Genomic DNA, 24,176 nt, shown 5'->3' with positions numbered 1-24,176 from the left:
GAGGGGAAGCCAAAGTGGAAGGCACCCATAGCCATTACACCAGCATAAAGTGTGGCACAGGATACCATTGGATAAGCTTAGAGGCAAAAGTGAGGCCAGATCCTAGAGCCAACTCCTTGCAGACATTATTGGATCCCCTATCAATTGTTAAGGATTTTAAAGAGGCGTCACACTCCAGACCAGGACTCTTTTCAATGGTAAGGGATGTGGCGCACAATAAAAACACTTTTAAATTTATGAATTTGGATGCAGCTTTGAGAAGGCAGTCAACCCGTCTCACACCCCCCTTAACGTACACCCCGTGTCGCTATGAACCATGAACCAGGTCGGTGTGTAATAATAGAATATTTATTTATTTTTAATTATAAATAAAAATGAAACACATTCAATATAGGGCAGCAATCACCAGTGTGGTGATAATTACACAGTAAAATGATATGATACACTTAGTTTAACCTTCTAATATAAGAGACTCAATGCACAATTGAAAGAAAGCAAGATTACTTTTGGGTAGTTCTTTTAAATGGCACCACAGGTAAGCATTCCCCCTGCAACACTCCCTCTAACCCCTTTTAACCAAATTTTGTGTGGATGGAAAGGAGTAGCAAGGAGTCCGGTATACTATGCAAAAATCGGATTGAAAATCCGACCTACCACCCCTGAATGGAAGGCAAAAATTTAGCTCTCTTGAAAAATGAACAAAATGGCACCCAGAATTACTGAATGGTGATTTTACATGTGAAGTTAAATGAATAAGGCAAGAATGTGTATGGTTGTCTCAAAGAAGCATGAAAACTGACAAGCTACAAGGCAAAGTACTACACAACGGGCATACAGTTTAGAAAATCGACTTTGGGAAGGAAAAACAGTGCAGCAAAATCACACGTGGCAGCATTGCAATTTCTTGACCTTTACGCATTTAAAATAGCAAAATGGCTTGGAAAATGAGATACACAGACAAAATCGGAATGCAGTTTCAATGCTAAGGTACAAAGGCACATAACAGGTATGACATGAAAGTGAAAGGGTGACTTTTCGATGGATTACACTATAGGATTCTTTGAAGGAAAGGAAATCGGGTTTTTACACGGGAAACACTTTCACAGGCAACTCGGTTTGGTCAGAAATAGGATTTATTCTACTGTGACTATATATTAGTGACTATAATTAGTAAAAACACTCGACAAAATTGTTGTTTTCGATTAGCAACAATAGTGAATGTGAATTTTCAACTGGGAAATTCATTGATTTACTTCAAATAATACTAGGGACTTACACAGATAACTGAATGAGTTGGAACGGATTACGCCAACACATAGAGATTAACTCGGATTTTTCTAAGGACACGATACACAGAGGATTCTAACAATTTTTAAGAAGTTACTAGGACACTTACACTATTTCTTATAGGGTTACTTATAGGGTTGGACAAATGGCAAAGTAACAGAGTAAAGGATGCAGCATTTTTATATTGGGGAGGTGTAATACTTACAAAAAGCACTTGAATGGGGCAGTTTGGACAACCAGCCAAACAAAGATCTGGTCACTTGGGCAACAGCTGGGCTCTACTCTAGGGACACGGCAGGGCAACCGGGGTCTGGTCACAGTAGAGAGTGGTGTGCATTAGCTGGGCTATCCCTGGATTATTGGGATTTTGTAGGGTTTAATTCTGGGTCAGTGGTTCTGCCTGGGTAAGAGGTTCTGCCTGGATCTTCTATCAGATACCCCTGGCTGGCATTGGAATCTGGATTCTTGCAGGGTGAATGTGGAATGTATGGATCTCTGTATGTTGATGTATGAATGCTGGATTTTCTTGAATGTCTGTCTGTATGTCTCCACCTTATATAGACCGGATGACATCAGATGATTTTTAGTATGTGGGCAGAACTAAGCTAGACATTCCTCTAAATCAGATAGGTCAGCCTGTAACTGTTGCCGCCTCCCTGTAAGCAGATTGGACTGAAGGAAGTGACTCAGTTTTAGTGTGTGTGTTTTTATGAGGTGCATTGTTATGCCATAGTTACTTTTTACCAAAATCAGTTATGACACAAAACTCCTATATTTACAATTGTTATCCTCCTGAAAAGTAAATAGGCAGACTACATATTTTACAAGGAAAATGCTGTTCCAAATCCCAAGTCGTACAATGCTGTCATTCTGGTAATCTTTCACCATTTCCATGGAAACATTTCACCTAAAATTCTACAATTGTCTACATATATAAATATTATCACTGGGCATATTTTCATTAAGTTAAAAAAACTGTACCATCTATGCTTTCCCCAGAAATGACATTTTACTGGTGTTTGCGTCCACCAGATGTCAGAAAAATCTACAATGTCTTATTTTAATCATGCAAAATTAAATTTAAAACGGTCATAATTTCACATTACTGTTTCTTTAGATTACTGAAATAAATGTCATGATATGAGCAGTCTTTGAAATCAAATTGGCTGGCTTTGTTTCCAAATATGGGCATCTTTCCAACCCCCCAGGCAAATGTCCTTCCATAATCAACTTGCACATGGGGTTACTATGACTCCTCTTTGATCCTAAGCAGTTTGAAGCTGAGGAGAGGTGTCAGGGGATTTCACACATTAGTGACAGGGCAGTCCATTGTCCTGTGTTGTAGCAATGCCACTAAGTCTGACGAAGTCGCCACTTCCCACACCTCTGGGCCATTCATGTGGCAAAGGAACTTCCTTCCCCATGGGGCTGGTACATTTAGAAGTGCCTGCCTTGCAAGAGTACACAGAGTACAATTTACTTACATTTTGACAGCTTTTCGTCCAACATATATAGTTTTGTTTCAGGGCATGTCACAGTATTATTTCCCTTGAGCTTGTACATTATCCACTCACTGCTCTGCAGAGCAGTGCAACATGGGTTTATTTTGACTTTCCCTGGTCCTTTACAAATGCGATTTTCCTTGCATCTTTATTCTGAACATTTCCATAGCTCTGGTCAATTTCTAACACACAGGAATCTGTTCAAAAACAAGGGTTCTTTGACACTGACATAAGCAAAGGGAGAGCGCAAGCTTCTTGTGAGGAATTTTGCCTGTGTTACTTTGTTGCAAGATTAGATGCTTGCCTTTCGGCCTTAAATGAATTTCTCTGCTCTTTCAGTTTTTACTTGACACACATGCCATTCAGTGAGGAATGCCCTCCTTTGCTGGTGTACAACCTGAAGAGAGATGGGCATGGATGTGCCTTACTGGAACCAAACTGTGTAATGTTGAAAAGATGGAAATTGCATCAGTGCGCAGTCATTTGAACATAGAACATTTTCTCTTTCAGTTAGAAGTCTTGACTTGCAGCATAGCAGCACTGCACCAGGCTGCTTTTGAATTCTTTTCTGTAGTGCATGTGAAGAAAATACTTGCAGCCATTCTCAGGGTGTTCCAGGTTCCATCTCGCCCCATTTGTGCTCGGCAGAGACAGCGCAGCCATTATTTTTGTAACTGCAAAACGCAGTTTTGTTGCTAGGGAATATGTGCTCAGCAGACACAGCACATCCATTATTTTTGTAACTGCTGAAAATGCAGTTTGGTGATGTTGGGGAAGTTCTACTGGGCTGGTAAATGTACCCCACACAATCCTTTGATCCGGATCCTTCCTGTGGTAATAAAAGTGTCTGATAGTAAGTAGGCAACTGCCTTAGACTTAAAGATATATATGTTTGCACTTAGAAGTTGAACAGTTGAAGAAGGTGAAGGCAAACCACAGGAAATATTGCAGCTATTATCCTTTTGCTGGGAAAGCCTGTGACCCTCCCACCCCCATGAAGAAAAGTCAATCACAAGTGGTCTTTTAGGCAAGACTAGAGTATCCCCATAACAATAGAGTCCTGCACATTGTATATATATAACCTTGACGTTCGGATAGAAAGGGTGAGAGCGGGTTTATATTCCAGGGAGGGTAGAACGAGATTAAAGGGTGGTGTAGGGGGAGAATTGAATGGAAGCTAGAGACTGGCGGAACCAGAGCATGAAATGCTCCAATGGTGCCCTGCTGTGTATATATTGTGTTCTTTGTCTGCAACCATAAACACAAAGTGTTATACTTTACTGCACTAAAGCATAATGTACCTTACCAAACTCTACAAATACGGAGCCTGTGAAATGTAGACCACAACTGTCTATAGACAATATATGTTATCTGGCATTTGTGCAGCACCTCCTACTGTAGATCATGGCATTGAAGTGCTTTTTGCCTGTCAGAGAAGCAAAGGAGGAGTATGATCGAACATTCAGTAGTGGTAGGGAGGAGCAAAAACAGGTAGATAGTTGGGATGAGGGCAATGGATAGATACCATGCTAAGGAAGTCGTGAGAAGGAAAAGGACAGAGGATCTATATGTTAAATTGGACCACATTTATCCTGGGACTCAACTGTATTCTACGGGGCACAGCACGAAGAGGACAGATAGCTGGAGAAAGGTATTCGCCACAACAGGGGGCATATCTGGAATTTACTCATCTCTTGGTCAGCTAAGGCATATTGAAGCAATGCCCAAGAAGACACAGATGACAAAGCCCTTCTACTTACGTCTTTCCCTAGGCACCCAACAAACATTTGGGATGGGTTTTATATCAGAAATCTTAATTTGCCAAGTTTGAAAAAAGCTTCTGAAAAAGCAAGCAAAAACAATCTTGACTTTTTTGGGGCTTCCCCATTTATTTCATGATTACCCAAAGATATTTAGCAAAACCCTGGGATTCTGCTTCTGTGCATGATGCTTAAGGACACAACGCATGTCTATGACTCTGCAGAGGTTAGACTTTGAATCTTCCACAGTGTCATGGTGAGCAAAGGTATGAAGAAACCATGCCCAGGAAAACAGCGGGCAAGCCGTTTTACTCACTCCTCTAAACCCAAAATGGCCACAAAAGAGCAGGTTGTATAGTTGGGAAAGCTGGAAAGAAATATGAGCACGTTTAACAGAGGGTAGTATTTTAACTACGGCTTCCCTGGCAGCAGAAGCCTGGTCCAGCCTACCTGGAGATAGCTGAGTACTGCTAGGGCCTTTATGGGAATGGTTACATTTCAGTGCGAGGCAGGAATCCTCTTAGGCGGCGGCTGGGTGCTTGTGGGAGTTAATTCCCATAATACAGCCTTTTACTAGCTTTTTCTCCTTGTGCTGCAGCTACTGTGTCCGGTTAATATAGGGCATCATGTGAATGTTAGGTCAAAACAGGGCTGTATTGTCAAGTTAACAGATTAAATAGCCAGGTCTACCTTCTGTTCCTTTTTATTGTATGTTTAGGAGGTGCTACCTGCTGTCTTGTCACTGCTTCAGAGGCATTCACACATTATACATTTAAAGCAAAAACATTATAATAATGAAACCTCCATAGAATATAACATGAACTAACCGGCTAGCATAAAATTAAACAGCTTCATATTCGCTCCCACAAAAGGAGTGAATGAGAACTAACAAATGCATGTAAAATAAAACAGTAGCACTCAGGTAGATTCACTCAGGTAGATTCTAGTTAACATGACATTTACTTTGGAAAAATAACACATGCATCCTAACAGAGCAAGACATTGCACATGTTTCTACAGCTTAAAAATATAAAATGGTGTAACAGAACATTACACAGTGTAGCATACCAAACCTAACTGAATGTTGCACTTCAAAACAAAGCACAGACATTGGGCCTCATTACAGGTCTGGCGGTAACCGTGCCGGTGCTACAGGCGTGTTGCTGCCGGCCTCGTATACATTTACCTGCGCCTGATTTCCCAGTGCCACCGGGAGATTACAACCCCGGCGGCCCAAAAAACACAGGCGCTGGTAAATTGTCCCCATTCCCATTGAGTCCGGGAGTGAAGCCACGGAAGCACCGGCACCGTTGCAAACGGTGCCGGTGCTTCCGTGACCAGTCTGCCTACCATGGCCACTGTGCCCGTTAGGGTCAGACCTGTTGGGCACAGTGGCTCCGGGAGGCAGACCTGTAATATGCCGGTCTGGAAATCAGGGTGCCAGTAAGCTTACCGGCACCCTTGTTTCCGGACTGGCAGGGCCCAATGTAGCTTAAACATGTCATTGCTAGGTGTTCCAAACAACTAATGATGTAATCTAGCAGAGCTAGCAACACTAAGGTCACCAGAAAGATTCTTAAAGATATTGGAGTGGCTGCACTGACACAACACACACACACACACACAACACACGCAAGCCCTCTGTTCCAAATTCACCATTTCAGGATTTGAAGTCTGCTGCTGCTAACTGCTTTCATTATGTAAATGGAGGCTCTTTTGTAGGCCAAGGTACTGGGCCATCAAAGTCAGGAGGACCCCACCCCTCACACCCTTCCTTCACTCTTCCCTGCAGGAAATTGCTGTCTCCTTTCACCAAGAGCTGCCAGTCCACCTTTAATTAAAAGGTGTTAGCTCTCTTGGCCAGAGGAAAGAATGTCTGGGTAATTTTGGTGAGAGAGTGATGGCTCATTCTTTGAAACAGCTGATGGCTTCCAAAAATGGTGTTTTTTCTTTTATTTTATATATATTATAGGGCAGTGGTCGCCGCCCTATAGTTAAGGTGAGACGGAGTTAGATAGGAAATCCCAAAATTGAATTACTAATAATTGCTAAGGATTTGGCTGAAATTTTGCAAACAAAATTATACGCCTACCCCGAAAACCCCTACCCACCCCTCAACCCCCCGACCTCTCCAATCCAGACTGAAATGTTTGGGAAAGATTCTTTAAAAAATAAAAATGTTATTAAGAAAACAAAAAAGCTCTTTTTGCCTAGTCCCCATTCATTTTCCCATAGACAAAACATTTTTCTTGCCCACACAGTCAAAACCGCTGGATGGATTTAGACCAGGTTTGAAAAAACTTGGGCATGAAGCGTGGAATCGCAGTCCTTTTGTGGTTTGGGGATATTCCGTCCAGTACTTCTTAAAATAACCCTTCTCCAAAATAAATAGCTATATCTACCCCGATATATTCAGTATCCATGTGTTTAGGGTGTTTATAAATGAAACAGCTGCCATCTTCATTTTTTTCTCGATGTGAGAGATAGCTGCGGTTATACCCCAGGTTATAGCCGAGGGTATTGGAAAAATAAAATGAAGAAAGAAAACATTTGCAATAAAAAACATGCAAATGTCATAAGGCTAGAGGTGGGCGGGGTAGGACGCCAATTGAAATGTGGGAGTTGGAGTGGGGCTAGGGACCAAGTTTGCAACACAAGGCTCAAATGTTTTTCCGACACCCTCGAGTACAACCTGGGGTATAACCACTGCTACCTGACATTTCAACTGAAACTGCGTTACAGAAACAAGTGTTGGGGGAATGGAAGAGGGCAGGGTAGGTGAGGAGGCCATGAGGGGGTGGGGGCAGCTGGCACAGATGAGGGGGGCACTTGGTGAGTGCCTGGAAGGGCAGGAAGCCATTTGTTTTCTCTTAGCTTTTCCTGATAACTTCGGTTATTCCCTTGGTTAGAATGACTACAAATAACTGCGGGTATATGTAGTACATTAGAATAATTACTGTAGTTATGGGAAAAAAGACAACATCAAATTTGATCTGTTTTCAGGCACAGTGAGGTCACGGTGAAAAATCACTGGCCATGGCCAGTGACACAGTAGTGTTTTAAAGTACAGAGTGGCCATGGTTGAGTGGCCATGGCCAGCGGGCTGCCAGTGTTTTAAAATATACAGTGGCCATGGCTAGTAGCCCCTTTGTGTTTTTAAATACACAGCGGGCACTGCCAAGGCCATGGCCAGCTGGCAGTGATTTAAATGTACAGTGGGTATGGTCGAATGGCCAGTGGTGCGGAAACATATTAAAATATACAGTGGGTATGGCCAAAGTTCGGGATCAGTGGTCACTGCCAAGGGCCATGGCTAGTGGCCCATTTGTGTTTCAAAGTATACATTGGGCACAACCGAAGACCATGTCCACTGGCCATGGTCGAAGGCCTTGGTCAGTGGGCTGCAATTGTTTTACGATATACAGTGGGCATGAAGGCCCTGGCCAGTGGCGCCCCAAAAAACGATGGTATAACAAAACCCTTGAAATTCAGGGATTTTATTTTTGTTGCAGGGATGTTAAGGCAGGCAATACATTGTTACAAAACTTTTGAAAATCAGGGAAAAATCGTTAGTTGTAGGGACGTTAACGGTAACATTGAAAATCATGAAACCCCTGAAATCCAACTAAAGCAACCTTAACTTTGCACCCCCTGTTGTGCACCCTATGACCACAATGATGACATCACTGCCACATTACTAATGACATCATCTATGACATCACTGATTACATCACTAATTGCATGTATGATGGCAGCAGGCAGAAGGTCACTTGGTAGGTATGTGAAAATATTTATAGGACCCCCATCTTGGTACATATTTGCTTTCAGTGCACTTAGTAACAATAAAAACATTATATGAATCATTAAGCGGCTACACATGTATGATATCAGAATCTGTGAAGCTTTTATCTCTACTTTTTGGCAGAAGACTATGATTAAAATTGATGATGTTTGATAAATATCTTTACTTTCTTTAAAAAGCAATCAATTTAAAATGACCATTGCATAGATTGTAGTTGGTTGCTGCAAATATAAGTAAGATATTTATACCATAACGTAATATGTATATATAGTAGTACAGTCTTTTATTATTAAATAGAAATAAACACATGCTGCACTCTGATTGTTTATTATATGTTATATGAACAGATGTAAATAGTGAGGTGTGTTCATTATAAGAAATGACTGCAAATATGTCACTTTGTAAGTGACATGAGAAGTGCTACAAAACAACAGCCATCTATGTATTGGGATATATTTTTAAGATTTCTAAATATAAGTATTGTAAAACAATATTATTGCTGCAAATTGATGTATGTATAAAAAAGAAATAAAGTTTAGAAATTCAATATTCATTTGTAAACATGTAAGTAGATGTCGATTACGATACGTTTGTGTTGTGTAAGTGATATATACATTAAAATCAGCGTAAAACATACACCCTATAAAAATAGATATTTTAAATATTCCTCTACATTATAATATATTTAGTTTTGTATGTTCTTCCAACTGTATATCGTACAGTACATTCAATTAAATTACAGGTAAATAAAGTTTACGTTATATATACAACAAACAATAATGTACCATCATATAATGTATATGTATTTTATGTTAAACAAAATAGTAGTACAATTTAGAATTGTTATTTAAATAATCAAACCTTCTATCACCCAAGCCATATACAGGGATGTCATTTGGAGTCGACAGGGGTCACAGTTGCGACCCCTGAGGTCTCCCTTGCTAGCCCCTGTGGTCTCCCTTGCTACCCCAAAAAAGAAATTAAAAAAAAAAGATTTGAAATGCTCCTGAGCTGTGGCCAGTGCCATGTGGCTCTTTGTTTCTGTAGTGACTGGCTTTCTTGTTCAGGCCTCTTAAATAAAAGGGGGTTCCATAAGTATAACACTTTGAGCAGTGACCCTAAATAACCAAGAATAGGAATAACAAATAATGTGTCTTTCTGGAATTCTATACAATAATTGCTAGACTCATTAAATGTTTATTTTAGGCACACCTCAGGGGGCGAGTCACTGATTTAGTGTGTTCTTGAACACCTCAACTCAGCCTTTCATCCTTCTGAGGTCGATTAAATGAGTACCAACACAGGTTGGGTGATATTGTATGTATATTTGTTCTATAAAAAGCGTTTAAGCGTAAGTGCTATATGATAAAACATCATTATCATTTGGCCTCGTTGGACGCCTGCTTGCATTCACAGTAATTTGGAAATATTGGCCTATACACACTGATATTAATGATACATATGGTGATCCATTCTTGTATGAAATGTCTATCACATGACAGTGATATCGTAAGCATATTTCTTGTAGTGTACTTAGGAGCAATGCTATGTGATGCTACATCCTGTTTTGTTAAGGGGTTGCAAGGTTTTGTGTGGAATAGTTAGCGAATCCGACAAAGGAGGGTTCCATGCAAGAATTCGTTTTTAGTTTGTATTTTAACTTGTAGAAGCGAGATTTTATTCAAGAATGCGGTTTGAATATTAGTACACCGCGATTTGTCCTTGGTGCAGGTTTCTGTTGGTGGAATAGGGGACTCTAGCTCTCTTAAGATGATGAAGAGTTCTCTAGTACTTGAGTTGGCTTTTTAGATCCTGTCATTGTAGGTGGCCCTTTTAGTTTGAAGGATCTCAGATTTGTACCTATTAGAGTTTGGTGAGTTTTTCCTTATTCAAAGCAGTACGATTATTTTTCCATACGGATTCTGGACTTCATTTTTCGCTGCGTAGGGCTTTTGAGATTAGGAGTGAACCAGGAATTTAGGTGTGCTTGTGGCTTACCATTGCGCATTTTTGAAGGTGTTTTTTGTTTCAATTGCTTGTGGTTTTTCAATCGTGAGGTTTTAAACTTCTACTAGAACTGAGGTGTCAGAGCTAGTAGGGGTGCAATTGGTGATAGGTTGGAGTAAAGGTAATACATTCTCCATTGTTATATTCTGTTTTTTTCTAGTAGGTGCCGGGGGAGCTGGAGATATCAACGGTACATGTTGTATACTCTTTTGTAGGGCGAAGCAGATCCGGTAGTGGTAGGACCATGCACAAGGTTCATTGGAAGTGATTTTAATGTTGCAATTAAGGTCAGCGAATCAATCTAAGGTTCTTCCTTTGATATGTGTTGGCATGTTGATAAGGGTGGGTGAAGTCTAATTCAGTAATGGTATTGGCAAGAGATGCAGCGTTGTGATCGTTGATGTCGTGGAGGCCTAAATTGAAATCTCCTAGCAGTATGATATGTGAACTTAATTTAGTATTTACGGTAAGTAGTGAAGTTATGTCTTCCTCGAAAGTTGAGGTCGGGCTGGGGGGTCTATAAATGAGGTGCTTGGTTATGGTCTGTGTTGCGATAAGTGGCAGCTTGACTGTCATAAATTCTCCTGAGGGGAAGGGGAATTGAGGTAGGACCCTTAGTCCCAATTTGGTTTGCAATGCCGCCTCCTGTAGAGGTTTCTCTATCTAGCCTTAGTATGGTGTAATCTTCAGGTATAGCTAGTGACAGTGTTGGGCCAGCTGCTGCGTGAAGCCATGTCTCAGTTATGGCTAGGAAATCTAATTGGTTAGAGACAATAAGGTCAGCAATGACTAGGGCGTGGGCAACCATAGATCTGGCATTAATCACAGCTCCTTTAATCAGGGGTGTTTTGTTGTTGGACGAGATTTTTGAGAGTATCCTAGTCCTCTGAAAGGTTGGGTTGTTATTGGAGGATTTATGGATTGATTTTCGTGGGAGTCTCTTCTTTTGTAGGGTAAGGGTACTTGGGTTGATGCTATGATTAATTTGGTGATGAAAAGCATTATAGAGTATGGAACCAAGCCTCTGGGTTCTAATGTCGGTGGAACAAGGTTGGTTGGGAGTAGGCCGAGTGGCATATAGTTGGATCCATTGAGCTGGGGATAGTGTACAGGTGTGGTTAGTGGTTATTTTGGTATTAAAGGTAGGGGTCATGGCGACTGGTTGGAAGCGTGGCAGGAATTTAGTGGGCATTATGTGCGCCGACTGTGGTAGTACGGTGGCCATGTTATGGGAAAGTCGAGATTTGTGAGGCAGGATTGTGGATGTGTTAGAGGGCACCACAGTATTATGATGCTGGATGCTAATCATTGTAACAGAAGTCGATTTGGTGGTGGGGCTACTGAGTATAGATAAGCATAAACCGTTGGTGGGCTATGAGTTGATGCACGTCAAAGGTACAATTAGCTATAACTATGCTATCACAGTATGATGGTCTGTCTAGCACAGAAGGCCCCAGTAAGTCATGGTACATGCATAGCTGCAGACTTATTGTGTGGCACAGAATACAGTAGTTGAAACACAGGATATCATACTTTCAAGTGCCGATAGAAGCAGTGAGTAGTACAATGTACTATTGAGGAGACTCTAGCAATGATGACAATAGTAGGTGTGAGATAAACAGTCATAACAAGAGGATAGGTTGGCGGAGGATGTAACTAGTATGGTACTTTTCAGAAGGCTAGGAATGATAGACAATATTTGGAGGTGGAAGGCGCATGCTGGTATGGCTCTACACTGATTGATGCAAGGTATTGTAAGAACAGGTTCTAACCTATTACAAATAGCGATATTCTGAATCTAGGTTGAACATTAATAGAAGCGTGCATAGTATGAGTATATGCGATTGACAGATGGGTATGCAACTTGATGTAACGAATAGATCTGGAAGTGGAAGTCTTATCGCATTGGTGGCATGCGGCGGAAAGTTCACCTGGTCATGTTTAATTTATGCTCAAAGATTGCCAATGTAGAGGGGCAATAGGGTAGGCTGGGTGCTGCTGTGTCTATATTATCAGCAATGGTAAGTCTTATGGCAGACGAGCATGTCTAGATCACAGTAAAGAAGGATGTAGTCTTAGGCACAGGTGTGAGAGCAGTACAGTAAGAAAGGGGTGGATTGGGTGTCAATGGGTTAGCCCAGTAAATTGACGGTAGCAATATGATTGTTCCATATTATAGGTGCCCTGTGTTTGCGGCAGGAGATAATAACTGACAATAGGGTTAATTACAGGTATACCGCAAGTTTGACGGATATGTAGATAAAGAGAAAGCTCAGTTAGAGATTACTAACCATCTTTGAGATGTGGTCTGTGGTCTGTACTGAGGTATCCTTAAGATGTACAGCACAGGCCACTGGAATCTGGTCATGGATCTGGGTGTTGGGCACGCGGCGCAAAGGTGGCTGAAGTGGCACCTATTGTGGAGTTTTCGGCAAGGAAGCAGCGTGGTCCGCCCCTCGCCCCTGTAAGGCCCAGACAGGCACAGACAGGCCCTTGTGGTAAGGGGCTTAGGGTGCTTGACTGGCTTCCGCGTGCAAGCAATTCTGATTGGGCAATCAGTGGATGTAGCTGCCAATCGGAATACATCTTATTCATGGCCCACTTGGCAGAATAGTGTGAAAGTGGTGGCCATTTTGTAGTTGCTCTTGTTGAGTGAAAAGCACAAAGACTCAGAATATTTTTTCTACGATTTTGTGCTGTGGTGCACTTTAGGAATGAATCTATTGGAGGATAATCATATCTTGCTGGCTACAATAAAACAAGCCTCCCAGGCACATTAAAGGAAAAGGGCTTGCATTCTACTCTATGGCAAAATTGGAACACCTTTTCTAAACCGCTTAAGAGACACCAGGAAAAAAACTGTTGTTTGGGTCGTACCTCGAAAAATAAATTGCACAATATAAGGACGAAGCCAACTCTGCACTATCTTAATGACTGGAATCTTATTTGAATCGATAGGTAAATAATTAGTAATACTCAATATCAAATTCTAAAAAGGTCTTACTTCAGAGAGGACAAAGATTAATGAAAAATATGTTATTAACATTCATTCATCATAAAAACGACCATGTAGAAAAATACTCACTATTAAATATACAAAAGAATTGCCCCGCAAAGTTACTCGTGCTACCAGTTAAAGTGACTTGTGCAATGTTCTTCTACAAATAAAATTGACATGTGAGTATGGCAATTAAAAAAAAAGGGAAAACAAGAAATCCATATTTTATAGCTATCTACTACCCATTGAATTTAAGGGCATGTTCTGATTATATATCGTGCTACCCTTGTCACCACTTATAATGCCAGTGCTACTAGTATGTAGCTCACAAAAACATAAATGTGCTATTGAGATAACTGCTTATCAATGCAGTTCACAATAGCCTTACATATTTCGTTCTTCCTCGTGTATTTGCACAAATTACAGAACTTCTTCAGGGGACGAATATTCTTAATGCTGAGATAGTTTTCAAAAATAGTCTTTCTTTGATCAGAGTGTTCTTAAATGCAAACAATGGATATTGATTCTTTAATACTGCGGTGTTGAGTCACCTAAGGAACAGTGCAGACACAGCCATAATTAGTGTTGTTATAATATGTTAATACTCCTAAACAAATTTGGAATACATTGAGGGGTGCTTACCACCGATGATCAACCTCTTCTATAACTGTGGATCAAGTGTCTTGCAAATAGACAAATACATGTAAGTACAAATGAAACAAACTAATGGTGTGCTCAGACTGCCCTTTTTCTCTCTAATATGGCAAGCTGCTGTTCCTTTACACACTCCGTCGAGGAGTTGCTAAATATACTTACTAGAATCTAGAATTCGAAATTCAGATTCTTCACTATATGCGAAAATTGGTTCAACATGGAATGCTTACGACAATTAGAAACAAGAATATGTGATCAATTTAATATATTGCATATTTATTTTAAAGCAATATATAATACTATCTTCTACATTCTTGTGACGAGACCAAGGTTTGTACTTACTTCTAATAGGAGAACACTCTCGCTCGACACCTCCGTTGTTTGCAATCCACGTCTTGTTGAACTTCAAATGGAACACCAGTTCCGTAGTGCCACCTGGCATAAATTATGTCAGTCATATGTGCATAGCTTGTGGTTGGCACAGTTTTGTCTGATAACAATTCCCTAGTCTCTGGGTCATTTTGGAGTGGACAACGCTGCGCTTGGTGTTCTATATCTCAGTCATCCGACCCATGAAGCGCGTTTCAGTTGAGGCTTTCGCTGCCACCTTCTCACTCCCCCCGTCCCCCTTCGGCTGACTCCCACCCTGACACAGCCCTCTCCATGCTCCACTCTGCTATATCTGATACTCTTGATATCCTTGCCCCTGTCATGAGAATCCTGCCCTGGCTGACTTTTGCAACCACTCCTTCACCTCTGGAGTCTTCCCATCCCCCCTTAAGCACTCCCTTGTGCACCCTCTTCTTAAGAAACCCTCTTCTGACCCCTCCTGCCCGGCCAACTATCGCCCAATCTCCATCACTCCCTTCCTGGGCAAGCTCCTGGAGAAACTGGCCATCTCCCAGCTTAACCTCCATGCTGAATCTGTTGGCAGTCTTCATGACCATCAATCTGGATTCAGAGCTGCCAGAAGCACGGAAACTGCTCTCCTGAACATCCGTGAGGACCTACTCTTGAACCTTGACTCCAACACTCTGTGTGTTCTCATTCTGCTCGATCTCTCTCCTGCCTTTGTCACTGTCAACCATGCCATCCTGCTCAACTGTCTCCGTGATAACCTGGGTATCACTGGTCAGGCTCTGGCGTGGCTGACCTCTTTCCTCTCCAATTGACCCTCCCAGGTCCAACTGGGGTTCTTCCTCTCTGATATCTTTTTCTCCACCTGTGGTGCCCCCCAGGGATCAAATCTCTCCCCCTGGCTGTTCAACCAGTACCTGGCACTCCTTGCCCACCGCATCACCGCTCTCTGCCCCAACTTTCAGTGCTATGCAGACGATACCCAGCTCATTTTCAGGCTACCCTCGGCCTCCTCCTCTCCTTCCCTCATCTCTGACTGTCTGTCTGCTATCCAGGAATGGTGTGCCGCCAATGACCTCTGCCTTAATGCCAGTAAGACTGAGATTCTACTCATCGGCACACCCACTCCCTCCTTCCCTGCAGCTCTCTGGCCGGCCTCTCTTGGCCCTCTTCCTGCTCCTACCTGCAAGGCAACAAACCTTGGGGTTATCTTCGACTCCACACTCTCCTTCTCTCCTCATATATCTGACGTCTCTAAGAAGTCACACTACCAGCTGCACCTCCTCAGAGGTATTCTTCCCTTCCTCTCCTTCCCCCAGAAACTCACTGTCTCACGAGCCCTGGTTCTCTCAAAGCTGGACTACTGTAGCAGCCTCTATCTTAATCTGCCTGTCTCCACTCTCCGCCCTCTGCAGCTCATCCAGAACAGAACTGCGAGACTTGTCCTTGGCCTCAAGCCCAGGGACCGTATCTCTCCAGGACTGAAGTCTCTACACTGGCTCCCAGTGGCTGCGAGGATAAAGTTCAAAACCCTCTGCATTGTCCACAAGGCCTTCTGGGGCCTGGGGCCTAAATACCTTCAACTCTCTCTTCCTAAATATCTTCCTTCCCGAGCCCTTCGCTCATCCGTCTCCATCTCCCTCAGGGTCAGCCGCTTCTCGAAGCAACGACCTGGGGGTAGATCTCTCTCCGCGGCAGGGGCCTCCCTCTGGAACAGCCTTCCTGCCTCCCTGAAACTTGAGGAGAACCATCTCCGGTTACGGAAGCACCTCAAAACCTTCCTCTTTGCTTCTGCTTTCTCTCTCCCTCTCCCCTGCTAATTCTTCGCTGAATCTGCACCGAATCTGCAACTGGGCCAGCCTCGCCGACCTCGGTCCTGGGCCCAGCCACTCTCCACTTGCACTGCCTCCCTGGCAACCCCTGCACTGCGGGACTGTCTCTGTATCCCTACAGCCCCCGTTCCCACCACTTGTCTGCACTTACCTTGTACTTGCCACCAGCTGGCCCTTTATTTATTTTATTCTACTTACCTTGTACTGCACTTCCCCCCTCCCCTCCCCTTGCACTTCTCCCTTCCCCCTACCCCTGCACTTGCGCGATCTGAATGACACCTGGCCTAGTAGGATCATTGTCTGTCTTCCCCTTGTTCCCCCCTCCCTGCCTCGTCGCGCCTTGAAATACTTGAAACACTTGTGTATAGGCACGTTACAAATGCCATATCATATCATATCATATATGGACAGAATAAAGAGAATACGATCTTTATATTTGGATCATATGTTAGTGCTCTAAAGTTTCAACACAATGATAATACTGACATTATGTTACTAATTAGAGTTCACTATATAAATAAATCTAATTATTAGTGTCAATTACTCGTGGATGGTCTACTCCTCGCACGTATTGGTATAGATACGCAAGTGTGTGGAATATGACTCAATGAGCATATTAATAACGTACAATCAGTAATTAATTCATTTATGAATAAAATTGAACATCTTGTATATTGAAATTTAGATGGTTCTTCACACTCTATACCAGTCTATATTTTCATTGAGGCCAATTTCAACACTATTAGTGAAAAATATGAGACGTTGTTCTCTCTCATGTAGTTTCCTTTCATCATTAACTAGCCAAACGCTTGAAGGTATTTTCATTAAAATGGTCCATCTCAGCATCTCGCTCATGTGGCTCATTGCTAGAAATTGTCCAAATACGACCAATTGTAGGCATTGTTGCTGAGTAGTCTTGTCGCAGAGATGCAACAAATACATCTATGAACAAACCCACTCTGAAGTAGCCCACTGGCAAAATGTTAATAATGTGACAAAAACATTCAATATATCAGTCATGAGGAGGTTTACTGCTAAATTCAAAAAAATGAATACAAAGAACAGCGCAAGCAAATGAGAATATGTAATAATGTGGAGGATTCATAGGCCTAGATTTTATAAAGACTTTTCAAAGGGGTGTGGGACACAAAAACTGGTGTCACTGAGATTCCTTTGGAATGAAAGAAGGCACAAAGTGACTACTGTGTGAAAGACCAAAGAAATATCGAGGCTTAATACCACAAAATGAAATACGCCAATCACGGGTCGAAAGATACAAGTATCTTTATTTCTGTACAGAATTCAAAGCAAACCAGATAGCTATCTGGCTCCAAACACCTCACAGTGTGTACCAGCAGACACAGTGAGGGGTGAGAGTGCTGGACATCTTAATGTAAGCTGTTTTATACATTTTCATGATCATTGTCCAGCCCCTCTCCAAACTAATAATTTATATGCTAGAGTTTGTGCCCAGTTCACATGACAAATATTACAATATTATTCAACAGATTTAACAAGTTTGCTTGTCCATGAAGATTCAATGGCAGTATTGGGTTTCCAGCTCATAGTAAGCCTAGTTTCAAGAGAGAGCACAATATATTACAACCAAAGCACATGGTTTGAGTTTGCTCTACATTGTTCTGTTGTTTATATGAGGATGAGGCTTGTGAGCGCAGACAACACTAGGATTCCAATTCATACGAGTCACAAGGTTTCTTTGCACAGAACAAACAGTCTGCTCTCGGTCAGCCTAAATGTTGACAAAACTCAAACGTTGTTCGGCTCAGCTGTAGTTGAAAACCCAGTCCACCATTTTAGAACACAAAGTAAGAGTTAAAATCAAAATGGCGGTGAAGTTGATCAGAAATCGTAGCATTTCAAACGCGGTTTTCTGTGCAACGCGAATGGACTTAGGCCAATATTCATAACAAGGCAGTATTATACGAATACAATTTAACATGTGGACATTGTTCTGAGGATACTCATTGGACTGATTGGGATTCACTTTTAAATTACACTAGCAGTTTGACGAAGTTGAACACTAGTAAAAACAAATACATACATTGAAATAACCCTGGGTAGAGGATTTGATTTTGATGGTTGTTGAAAGAACTCAGGATAGTTAGAAGGTGAAAGGGGGAGAAGATGGAAATTAAGGGCTGTTTGTAAATACATTAACTCTATTTACATGAATGGAGGCTTGGTACTTAGGTCAGGTCCTGAACTGGTCTGGTATAATTAATAGACACAATCTAGAGTGGGAAACCGCCCAATGCCATCCGAGTGACATACAAATGAAAGCCACAGCTAACTCAGACACTCTGTCATTGTAGTTGTTGTCTTGCAGATAACTTGACTCAATGGCCAGTGACGAGAAAGAGTGTGCTCACTCACATTCACAAAGAAAGCATGGAGCTAGCACATTTGTAGTGCATCCACTGAATGGCCAAAATAATGATTACCATACGAAGGGCTGAATATGTGATGTCCCCTCAGACTCCTCCTCTTCCTACAAGAAATTGGGTATGGGGCATTCTAATCACCAAAACAGTAGTATTTATAAAAAGCTAAATCCTGAGAGACTCATAAATAAATGAGTTATTGTGCAAAGACATTTGAATGGGAATTTTCTTGACATTTATCTTCTTCTATATGGAAAACAAAAATGTTTGAAATACTAAATGTACTCGTGCACCACCTAATGTAGGATGCATTGCCATAATCATTGGGCAAACGATAATGATATCATGGACCCAAACACAGATAAATCAAACCCATGTAGATCAACAAAGCCAAATAATAGGGAGGCAATGACAAATCTAGCCAGTGTACTGGCACTAGGGGGTGGTGAAATCAAAGCACAAAAGTCTATTCGAAATTGACGTAATGCTCATATTGTTGATGGTTCTTCAATAACCTAGTAGATGTGAGGTTTCTGACAAGAGGCTTTTCATCATGTTTGTGGAAGGGGTTCTATGTGATTTCATCGACAGACATTTCATCTTGGGGTTTTTTGCCGCAGATTTTTTTGGGAAAAAAAAATCAATTTTTTTTTTTGGGGGGGGTTACCCACCCAAATCCCCCATCGGTTTAATTATTTTTATATTACCCTAGACACACACCAAATTTATTTAATTTTTAACCCCAAAAAAAAAATTGAAGTATTTTTTTCGAAAAAAAAAATCGCTGCAAAAAACCCTGCGATGAAAAGTCTGTTGATGAAATGACGGTATACTGTGGAAGGTGCTCCCAAGGAAAGACCAGAATCCTGTGATTAAAACATAAGTTACTGTGTGAATGACAGTCAATATAAACAATTATTTAGTGAAGAATGACAAAGGAGAGGTTAGGTTCCTGGGAGATTTGGAAGTTGGAATAGAAGATGAAGATTACAATGCATTGCTGACTACTCCAACCCAAGTGGGAGGGAGTGGAACCATATGGACCACTGCATGACATATTAAGGGAATAAGAACAAGACAAAGGCCCCAAGAGGGAAAATGATGAATCAGGGGAAATCCTGGAAGGCAAAGCAATACCAATGTGCAAAGAAAATTCACTTATCACTTTAAATCAAGCTAAATCACCAATTGAAAATGGGGATACCATTGGAACACATGGTAAAGAAACTACTATGAAAATGTTATATATGCTAATCCAACAGGGAACCTGTATGTGGGCACCATCAGCAGATACAATGAGGACCTACATATTTAAAATGTCGCCCCTCTGAAAAATACTTTCTTTGAAATCAGCAATCCGTCCAGCATGGTGATATCCTAGTCTGTCCAATAAACACAGGGAAGTGTAAAACATTATATCTAACACATCCATTAGGACCAGCACCTTGCCCCAAAGTTGCAAAGGTAACTTTCATCTCGCTGATTGGTGACTCTTTATAATGAAACAGTCTCAGAGGGCTTCTTTCTGGGTTTATTAAATAGACAGTCATAAAGGTCACCCACACGTAGTGCATAGACATCACAGAAAGACTGAGTGGTCCATTTCTTACTATTATAACAAAACTCCACATAGCCAGACCACAAAAATAGTACGGACTGAGTAGGCTTCCTAGGGTATAGTCACTCATCAGCTAACACGAAGAGTTAGATGTGCCTTGTGTAGGGTGCAAGAAAAGGGACCCAGATAGGTTGCCTGCTCTCAAAGAATTCTGATAAAGTGCTTCAGGTATCCGTATACAATTACAAAAAAAGAAAAAAGACGAAGGAAGGAAATGCTGAATACGGCATAGACAAAACAAAAAACCCAAAAATGTCGATCAAGGGGAGCGGGGATTACAGGGTTGTCCCCCGCTCCCCTTGATTGATATTCTGGGACTTTGGGTGTTTGAGGGATGTCCCTGGCTTCCATTAAAAGCAAGGCAGGGGATGACTAAAGTTAAAAAAATAATTTTAAAAAAAGGAAAGGACTCTGCCGCGCTGGTTCCCTTTCATGTGTGTGAAGGGAACCGGCATTGCAGAGGTGGGAGCACACTTCACTGTGTGCCGCCAGGGGGTTAATAAGGGGGTAGGGTGAGCGGGTTGTTTGAAATGACAGCAGGAGGAAACATCGAAAGTTATTTTCTAAAAAATAACTTTTGGTTATTTATCCCTCTGTTATTTCGGATTCGACCATTTCAAGGTAATCCAGTGCTTGATTGGATAGAATGGCCCTACCTGATGAAGTCATTGCATATATCTGGGTTTCCCCCAGAGTTCGAGGGGTATTTGAAGACTTTGTATGATACTCTGCGAGCAGAATTAACAAATATAGGACTAGTTTTGATATTATCACAATGGAAGGGGACATGACAGACATGGCCCTTATAACCTTTAATATGTGTCATCATGTTGAAATTCTCTGTCCAATAAAAGCATAATGCCATCTCTGGGAGATGAGAACACAGGATGCTTCTATGATTGTCACACTGCGCACATCCACGTCACCAGTTCTCTTACCAGTTCTCTTACAAATTCCAACAACAATCACCTCTCCTCCATTTTCATTTTTCTATACCTTTCCGCTACCTTTGACACTGTAGATCATCCCTCCCGACTTCAAACTATTTCCCTCCTTAGCATCAAGGACACCATATTTGGTTGGGTGTCTTCCTATATCTGACTGCTCCTTCTCTACCTCATGTGTCTAGAGCACCTCCTCCCTACCCATGGTTGTCCATCAAGCATCAGTCCTATGCCCAGTTCTCTTTATCCTTTACCTCTTCTCTTGGCAAACTCATTTCAGCCTTTCACTTCAACTATCACTGTTTAGCTGGCGATACTCAAATATTCTTCTCCTTCCCCTCCTTCACCCCTGCAATTACCGAATGGCTAACCGACTGCCTGACTGCCATCCGCCACTAGATAGCTCTACGCTGCTTCAAGCTAACCATTTCAAAGACAGAAGCCGTCTTTCTCCTGACCTCCAATTCGAACCATACTCTTTCCTCTACCATTTTTTTTCCTGCTGACCTCCTCGCCCATGGCTTGCAACCTTGACTTTCTGATTGACAACAACCTGAAACTCTACCAGTTGATCATGCCCACTATTGCAGACTCAACCTCCTAAACATTAGAACAGTCTTCCCACACTTCACAAACTACTCAATGGAATCCATTCTCTCTACTATTGTGCCCATCAAGCTGAACTACTGCATAAGCCTACTTCTTGCTCTTTCCCTATACCCTTTTGCTCCAGTGAGTAAAATCCTAAACTTTGCAATGTGCACCCTTTTCAACCTATCCAGATCCTCCCACACCTCCATTACCACACTGGATGGTTCTTCATAAACAATCACTTTGTCTTTAAATTCCTGTTACATATTTATAAATCCACCCACAATTTCACCACAAGAGTGCACGGCTTCCCAGTGAAGGGAGGCCTGAACTTCTGCCGCAATCTTTGAGACCCCCAATCAAAGAAAGCTAAATCGGGTGTGACACTGAAAATTTGATAACAGGAATTTTAATGTATTCATGGAAACCAATGAGAGCCATTAGTTTTTCCTGAGAATGGAAAACTGGTGGAATCTAGGAATTCTCATCATCTTAAGGATATATGGAGCTTGGAAGCTCTTAGAGGGGGTAGTGAAACGAGCATAGAGTTCACGTATGCTAATATTAATAATATTCAGGCATCAGGCACAGTAAAGCAAACTGAATTTGCACTAATTCGGTGTTCACTGAATGGTCTTGCCTCCCACTACCTCACTGAATACATCTCACAGTACTCTCTTTCAAACTCTTTGCTCTTCGACTCTTCATAACATATCAGCCCTCCTCCCTCTGCACCTCCTACCTTTGTTGCTTTTCACTCCTTTGTCCTAGTTTCTCCACTACACTCTGTTTCACCCCCCCACCCCATCATTCAGTGGAACTCTTTAGAACAAGGCTCAAACTCAACCTTCTAGCAATGGCCTCTCCAACCTCCTATCCATATTATCATCCCAATCCACCTCTCCTGCATTCTGCTCTCAGACTACTGTAAGACATGTGGAAATTTCTAAATACTGGCCTCAGATTTCCAATGTTAAAAATGCCTTCCAGCCCCTGTCTCTGGTTTGTGTTCCCATTCTCACCTCTGCAGCACCTGGCATTCTCACTACAACAATGTTCGTATGTAAAGGCACCTTATCCGACCTCTGCCTCTGCTTTCGGTTATTGCCTACTTTGTATGTAATTTCTGTTCACAATTACAGCCTGTTATTAAAAGAATAAAAATGTAAATTGAAATACAAAACTGTGGGTGTTTTATTACACATGATGAAAGAAGTTGCCATAGCATTATGCTTACGAAGGGGGCTGTAATTTCCATTAGCACCTGGCAGGGGGGAGCCCGCCAATCATGTGTATACGAACGTGAGCTTGAACTGACGGTGGAAGCCCGTGGTGCAAGCCGCCTAACGCGCAGCTCCCCCGCCATCTTCCCTCCAAACACACCCACCCCCAAACATACCTTACTGCGGCGGCACTCACCGCCGCAGCCGCACCTTCCTCTCTGATTCCCTTTGCATGGCGGTAATGTTGGAAAAGGATTTTTCTTTGTACAATGGGACACCATGCGCGTCCTGTTGTATGTAGGAAAACCCTTTTTTTTTTTAGCAGCCCAGGTTGCAGCTTTGGTAACCAGGGGTTCTAATTGCCTCAACACCCGATACAGCAGGTCGGATTGGGTGTTATCAGCCCCGGGCTCCGGCCGGATCGGGTATTAACGCACATTAATGGCTATGTCTGATTGTAAAGTGATTTGTGGTCTCCAACCTCCCACTCGTGCTATTTCCTCTAGTCCCTTACTATGTTCCTTCTAACTAGATGCAGTCCTCCCCTCACTTGATACTACTAACACCATTTCTGTTTTGTGCATCTCTTCAGTTTAAGTGACTCTGTCAACCCATCCCCTTCTCCTCTCGCATAGCTCACACCTCCCACCTGACACTCTGCACCTCTGCCTGTCCTTCATGCCCTCTAGAAATGGCACTTCCCGCCTCTAACAGAGAACAGTGGATTTTGCCCATTCGAAATTGAATTTAATATTTAGTAGATTTCTCCAGAGGGCTAAGTGCAGCCGGCTGTTTCGGGCCTGCACATTTTCATGCAGGAGCAGTCACCATTTAGTGTAAGTCCCCTTTGAAAGCATATTGCTCCACTTTGTTTCTCCTAGAATAGCCTCCAGTGCCTTTATTTTATCTCACCTCTCTCTGAAACCCCACTTTATTGCAGTTATGCTGATACAATTACTGGCGCCATTAGAGCCATTCTACAGTGAGAAATATGCAGGGACATATTGTGTGTGTTTGTGGGCACGCGTGCATGCACGTGTGCATGCAAATGTGCGTGTGCTTGTGTAAGCACGTGTGTGTATGCGAATGTGTTTGTGTATAGAAATGATTGTGTATATGCAAATGTGTCTGTGTGTTTATGCAAATGAGTGTGTGTGAGTGTGTGTGCGTGTTGTATCCTTGCAGTCAAACGCCGCATG

General features: G+C 42.1%; 1 protein-coding gene across 5 annotated transcripts in view; it reads left to right on the top strand.

Annotated features, from left to right (window-relative positions):
* The window catches only part of APBB1IP (amyloid beta precursor protein binding family B member 1 interacting protein), a 1,612,974-nt gene that overhangs the window by 733,391 nt on the left and 855,407 nt on the right, over window positions 1–24,176 (top strand). The gene's annotated exons all lie outside the window — the stretch shown is intronic.

This window comes from Ambystoma mexicanum, chromosome 2q (genome assembly GCF_040938575.1).
Source record: "Ambystoma mexicanum isolate Mex_15411 chromosome 2q, UKY_AmexF1_1, whole genome shotgun sequence".
Classification (NCBI taxonomy): domain Eukaryota; kingdom Metazoa; phylum Chordata; class Amphibia; order Caudata; family Ambystomatidae; genus Ambystoma; species Ambystoma mexicanum.
This window is presented reverse-complemented; position numbering and strand designations above follow the sequence as displayed.